The sequence below is a fragment of the Engraulis encrasicolus genome, chromosome 1, assembly GCF_034702125.1.
Source record: "Engraulis encrasicolus isolate BLACKSEA-1 chromosome 1, IST_EnEncr_1.0, whole genome shotgun sequence".
NCBI lineage: Eukaryota > Metazoa > Chordata > Actinopteri > Clupeiformes > Engraulidae > Engraulis > Engraulis encrasicolus.
Window position 1 is genome coordinate 1,532,447 of NC_085857.1, and position 7,668 is coordinate 1,540,114.

The window sequence follows — 7,668 nt, forward strand, 5'->3', positions numbered from 1 at the left end:
TCCCCCATCCTCCTCCATGACTGAGGTACCCTGAGCATGGTGCCGTCCTGTCCCACTGCTCCCTTGGTTGGCATGTTGAGTTAGTTGGGGTCCAGTGGCTGCTGTCCAAGGTCCTGACGCTGCACAGACATCAAGAAGCGGGAGCTAATCTGAATCTTGGATTAGGGCATCTCTCCATCCCGGAGCTAATCTGAATGTTGGATTAGGGAATCTCTCCATCCCGGAGCTAATCTGAATCTTGGATTAGGGCATCTCTCCATCCCGGAGCTAATCTGAATCTTGGATTAGGGCATCTCTGCATCCCATTTGGGGGGGTGCAGATAACAGCCTTGATGGACACACTCTCTCTCTGAAGCTGCACACACTTCCAGAAGCAGTGGCTCATCTAAAACTTGACTTGGATTATATTATATATTAGGGCATCTCTCCCTTCCTGTTGGGAGCTGCAATTAACAGTCCCATCTACTGTTACATTCTCTCTCTTCTCTCATCATCAGCCTTCTGTTAAGGGGAGGAAGTGAGGCGTGGAGAGATTTGGCCTTAATTGGTCGTTTCCTCTCTGGCACCCCTCTCTACATTATGACCGTTAGCCTTATCTACTATATAAATAAAGTCTCTCTCGCTCGCTCACTCATTCACTCATTCAGTCCCTCACTCACACACACACACACACACACACACAAATTATTAGCACTCAGGAACTGAAACAGAATTGATCTTTCAAATTGAATGCAATCCAATCTGACCGGGCCTTTGCTGAGAGCAGTGGAATGGATTGGATTCTAGAATGGATTAGATTCTAGAATGGAATGGATTCTAAATGCTGCTGATGAGTCATCCAGGAGAGCTGCCCACTTGTAGCCTCCAGGAGAGCTGCCCACTTGTAGCCAGTTTACAAGCCTTGCCTTCATGCCAAGACACTTTTGATGTGTTGTCATGTGTTTCCCATTCGTTGCCAGTGCTGTGCTGGACATGATCTGGAAAGTGTATTAGGTTGTAGTATGGTATTATATTGGGAATTGGAATGATTTGTAATGTATTGGTATCCACTAGGGAAACATGCTCTATTTTCAAGAGTAAGAACACATTGTAGGTTGAGTGTGAAAGAGGGATCGGGACTCGGGAAGAAAACACTTGGGATGGGAGTCCAGGGCACAGAGATGATCTATGTCATGGAAATAACTGAGACACTGAGAGACAAATGAAAACAGAGGGGGAGAGAGAGGTGCATAGTTATCAAGCTATTCTGGATTCCAGTCTGTTCACTTATGGGGTCAAGGCTCTGAGATGGATGTGGATGATGTAGTCAGAAGAGAAAGTGAGATGAGAGAGAGAGAGAGAGAGAGAGAGAGAGAGAGAGAGAGAGAGAGAGAGAGAGAGAGAGAGAGAGAGAGAAAGAGGGGGAGAGAGAGAGGGAGAGAGAGAGAGAGAGAGACCCTGTCGTGTGTGTCTTGGCCTCCTGTGTGGCGAGGGGTCATTAGTGAGCAGCAGTCTGGTGAACATCTCAGCAGGACTCCAACCCAAGAGGTCTGACACCACAGGCAGCTGGACGCTCTTTTCCTGTTTCTCGTTTTCTTTCTTATCTCTCTCTTTCTCTGTTTCTCTCTGTTCCCTCGTTCCTATGCATGCACACACAAAACACACAAACACATGGGTCAGTGACGTTTCAAGGTGGCGCAACGACAACCAGTGCCAATATTGTTTGAACATCTCAGCAGGATTCCAGCCCAAGAGGTCAGGAACCGCCTCTGTCTCTCATTCCTATCCATCGCACACACACAAAATCACACATTCATGCAGAATGTGATTGTAGTTTTCATTCAGGACCCTGGACAGCAGCCAGCGGGCCCCAGCAGCTACCTGGTGATGTGTGGAAACTTTTTCTTTTCTTTTTCTGCAAACAAAAAAGTCTGTTCTGAAAATGTTATTACACTATTCAGAAAACGTGCAGTAAAGTGGAATTGTGAACTGTAAGACCAAACCTCAGCTCGGTACAAAAGCTGGAAAAGAGACTGTTGACACAGCATTTCTATATGACTGGCATGGGACAAAGTGGCGTATAGTGTGTTATTGAAAAGGCAAAGGTGACCCTGCAGGAGGTCTGCCTGAAACTGCTGACTGCTAAGAGCAAAGGAAGCAAAAGTTCATGTTGAGAGGTTGTGGTCCCTACAAAAGTTTCACAGACGGGCAGGCAGCCTTTGTAAGATGACCACAGACGCGTTATAGAGGAACAGCATTCTCAGGATTATGTATTCTCTCTCTCTCTCTCTCTCTCTCTCTCTCTCTCTCTCTCTCTCTCTCTCTCTCTCTCTCTCTCTCTCATTCACGTTCAAATGTAATCAACATCAATTCAATGCGAGGCAAAATACACCTTGAAGGTATGGCTAGACCCATCCATCTCTGTGGCCATGAAAGGTTTGCGTTCCTGAATGATGTTTTGGGAGGTCTTAATACAGGTTTGGAATCAGAGTGCTTCATGAGTTTACTATCAGTAGGTAAATGCTAGTGTGCCGCATTGTAAGGATAAGTGAGTGAGATTCACAGAGGTTGCGGGCAGGGCCATAACGAGACATTTTCAAACATTGAGGTCAAATACTGCGTGCTGTACTGCATACTGTACAGTACATTTAGAATGCTTCAAACTCTACAGTCAAAGTCTTGTCGAAGTTTGTTTCCATTAATCACTGCCTTGAGGATGGCATGGGAGTGGCATATACAGACTGAATGTATCATTGTTGATCATAGATCGATTTTCATCATAGATAAATCTTATATTTCTTTAAAAAAAAAAAATACAGAGGACATGACCTCTGTGTCCTCAATGGTGGTTACGGCCATGGTTGTGGTTCTGTTTTCTGGTTGCATTTACCTGCATCATTTTCAGATGGTAGAGAAAGATAATGCACTGTATTCCCCAACAGTACTATGAACTAGAAAAGTTTACGCTGTAGTACTCAATATTGCAAAAATGTCCAGATGACATACACATTTTAGGTGTTCTCAACAGGTTTTCAGGTACCAATAAATTAACTCTGGTTGGCATTGTGTTTTTAAGTACAACTGACATCCTAACACAATGTCTTTGACTTTGTAAATTGGAACCCTATCTGGCATATGAGTGGTTAGATGTCTTGACAACAGCTGAGGCGACCATGGAGTAGTGGTTAAACAGCTGGTCTTCAACCTCAAAGGTTGCAAGTTCAATCCCCAACATGGAGATAACCTTACCTACTTCCTGGAACATGGTATGGAAATGTTCAGATGGCCACCAGACCCATGACTCCAGCTTTAATTAGAAATATTTTTCACATTTAACTTTGAGCGAAATTACAAAAGAAAAATGCTAGGTAAAGCAAGACAATGTTTGAGCTGCTGTGGTCTGGATAGGGCAATGGCCACAAGATCAGAGGATTGCAGGTTTGAATCCTGTATTACCAATAAAAAAACACTCAAGTAGATATTTATTGTTTATTTCTCGCGAAACTGTGAAAGTTACAAATTCTTTAAATCATGTCAATTGGAACTATATCTGACATATGAGACTATGGATGTCAGCATATTGTGCTTGGGCAGTCATGGGCTAGCCTAACAGTTTAGCAGTTGGCCTCGAAACATGATGGTTTCAAGTTCAATTCTCAGCACGGGATGTTAGTAAAAAAAAAAACACACATTCTAACATTATTGTTTTGGTATGATGTCAGTTGGCTGAATTTGAAGTGGAAAGTATGTGTGAAACACATTTGACTGTTAATTATGAGTAAGTCCAATACTTTCTAACAAACAGGGCTAACTTTGTATGAACACAAAACCTGCAGTTGAGTGGCTTAGGGTATAGTCCTCAGCATGTAGCCATATTGGCATGTCCTTATCTTGAGGTTGAGAGTTCGAATCCTAAGGCTGGGTCACTCACTTTTTTGGTTGTTTTAGTTGTTTTTTTGTTTGTTTACCAGCTTCTGCTTTGTCTAAATAAGAACCCATTCATGTCAGAACCATAGAAACCCTATTTTATTAAAATGTAACATAAAATACAAACTTCTCTAAAAATGGTGAATCTGTCAATGGGGGATAGATTTACTCAACACCATGTGACCATCAAACCACAACTGACAACTTGGCATGGAAAAATGTGTCTACCAACCTCACTTCAAGGTAAGAAAAGACCCATAAAAGTGTGTTGGTGTGTATGTGTAGTAGTTTACTATGTTGCTGTGTGTGACATTAGGTGCTCTTGATGCTACACTGTGTGTATGTTTTGTTAGCAACTTAGCTTAGAATGTTAGCTACTGCTAGTTAGGCTAGCACTGTGTAGGCCTTTCATACAAATCTTTTTCTTGTATCATACATCTGCAGTGTATTTACAAGTGATGCGTTGCATTTTCATGATGACATATTGCACATTGAACTTCTGTATAAACCAGTGTAGCAATCATGCTGTAGGGGCCTAATCCAACAAGTCCTCATGAAAGCCTTAAACTTATTACTCCTATTTATGCTCCACAGGCAGCCGATATGGGACCACCAGAACTCTATGATCCATCAGCTCAACACTCCAAAGGATAAACAACTGACTGTGTTGTGACTATTTTGGGAGAAATGTTATTGTAAGTTAGGCTATATGGATCTCCTTCAGCCACCAACTCCTAATAAAAGATTCAGAAATGGAGGACAACAAATAAATAACTAAATTGCCTAATGTGTTGAGGTTGATTCTTTGTAATATATTGACTGTTGACTGTATAGACTGGGTCTAAATTTTAGAACAGATTGTTGTGTATTGTATGATTGTTGTGTTATTGTCTACTGTTTTTGTTTGTCAACCACATGGAACAAAATAAAAAAAACTTGATATAAAGCATTGTTCACGTTTGTGGAATTAAAGCCCATGTTATATTTGGTTTAAACAGAGGGGTGGTAGCCTAGTGCATTAGTACAAACCAACCAATCAATAAACCAACCAAGATTTTTTTTTGGCTCTAAAATGGGAAAACATAAAACTTTTAATTTTGAAATCAAAAACTTAGAGCCAATATAGCTAAACAATGCTGTGCTTGTTTACTTAACATGTTTAACTGTCTGGTAAGTACTAATTTCATTGATTTTTGCACCATTCTCTAAATATTTATGTCAATGGAGCATGTTAGATCTTTGAGTAGCAGCTACTAAAACATTAAAGATTTTATTTTTTTCTCATAACATTTGTTTTCAGATAAAATGTCTGATTTTGTTGTCACCTACTCTGTTCCTGATGGTAATGGACTGGGTGATGAAGACCTCAACAGCAGATCGACGAAATGGGATACAGTGGACTCTATGGAAACAGCTGGAAGACCTGGACTTCGCCGACGACCTTGCACTACTTTCCCACACTCACCAGCAAATGCAAGATAAGACCACTGCAGTAGCCGAGAACTCAGTAAAGGTTGGCCTTAACATCCACAAAGGAAAGACGAAGACCCTGAGAATAAACTCCAACAACCAAACACCCATTCACCTGGAAGGAGAAGCATTGGAAGAAGTGACACATTTTACATATCTTGGCAGTAACATTGACAAACTAGGAGGCACAGATGTCGATGTGAGAATGAGAATAGGCAAGGCAAGAGCAGCTTTCAACCAGCTGAGGAACATTTGGAAATCCAAAAGTATAGCCATCAACACCAAGACCAGACTCTTCAACTCCAATGTGAAGTCAGTTTTACTGTACGGATCTGAAACCTGGAGAACTACAGTGGCAATCACAAAGAAAACCCAGACATTCATCAACAACTGTCTGAGAAATATTCTGCGTATCCACTGGCCAGAAACCATCAGCAATGAAGAGCTCTGGCGCCGAACAGGTCAACAACCAGTTGATGAAGAAATTCTCAAGAGACGCTGGAGATGGATTGGTCACACTCTGCGAAAGCCAACAACCAACACCACTAGGCAAGCCCTCACATGGAATCCTCAAGGAAAGAGGAGGCAAGGCAGACCAAGGAACACATGGCGTCGTGATCTACAGGCAGACTACAAGAGGGCTGGCTATACCTGGGAACAACTGGAGAGACTTGCACAGGACAGAGATGCCTGGAGAAACCTTGTTGGTGGCCTATACCCCAGTAGGGGTAATAGGCGTAAGTAAGTAAGAAGTACACAAACGTTTTAGTTTTCAACTCAAATCTTTTGTGTAAACCATTGTTTCTGTGCATTTTAGAGTTTGGAGTACATACTTGACTTGGGCTGCTAAAAACTAAAAATCTAATTATGGAATTTAAGTTTTCAATCTTTTCAGTCATTTCAAAGTTTTTGATCATCTTCTTAAAGATTTTGTGTCCTGCATATGCATGCATGTATGTAGTATTTACATAAAACATTTGGTCACAAAACTAAAACTTTAACGGGAATAAGTTTCCACAGAAGTTTAGAGTTCGTGGAACATGTTGGGGTTTACAGTGTGTGAACAAAATGTGGCGGAACAGACAAATAGAAAAGAGTAATAGGTAGCCTACCAAGAATGGAATGCAGGACGGAGAAAGACATCTATATTCAATTTATGGAATATAAAAATGAACAGTGTGTTCCTACATCTTACTATGAAATATGCATCTTTTCCCCTCTAACTCTCTCTCCTTCACTGTAAACCTCAACATGTCCCACGAACTCAAAAGTTTTGTGGAAACTTATTCCCGTTAAAGTTTTAGCTTTGTGACCAAATGTTTTAAGTAAATACTACATACATTCATGCACATGATGGACACAAAATCTTTAAGAAAATGATCAAAAACTTTGAAAAAGATTCAAAAAGATTGAAAACATTAATCCCATGATTAGATTTTTAGTTTTTAGCAACCCAAGTCAAGTATGTACTCCAAACTCTAAAATGCACAGAAACAATGGTTTACACAAAAGATTTGTGTTGAAAACCAAAATGTTTGTGTAAGTCTTACCTAAAATCAAACATGTTATTTGAAAACAAATGTTATGAGAAAAAATAAAATCTTGAATGTTTTAGTAGCTGCTACTCAAATATCTAACATGCTCCATTGACATAAATATTTCGAGAATGATGCAAAAATCAATGCAATTAGTACTTAGCAGAGAGTTACATTTTTAAAGTAAACAAGCACAGCATGTTTAGCTATGTTGGCTCTGAGTTTTTGATTAAAAGTTTTATGTTTTCCCATTTTAGAGCCAAAAAAAAATCTTGGTTGGTTTATCAATTGAATTGTTTATACTAATGCACTAGGCTACCACCCCTCTGTTTAAACCAAATATAACATGAACTTTAATTCCACAAACGTGAACAATGCTTTAAATCAAGTTTTTTTTTTTTCATTTTGTTCCATGTGATTAACAAAAAAACAGTAGACAATAACACAACAATCATACAATGCACCACAATCTGTTCTAAAATGTAGACCCAGTCGATACAGTGAACAGTCAATACATTACAAAGAATCAACCTCAACACATTAGGCAATTTAGTCATTTATTTGTTGTCCATTTCTGAATCTTTTATTAGGAGTTGGAGGCTGAAGGAGATCCATATATCTTGCAATAACATGTCCCCCAAAATAGTGTCAGACTTCTCAACACAGTCAGTTGTTTATCCTTTGGAGTGTTGAGCAGAGCTGATAGATCATAGAGTTCTGGTGGTCCCATATCTGCTGCCTGTGGAGCATAAATAAT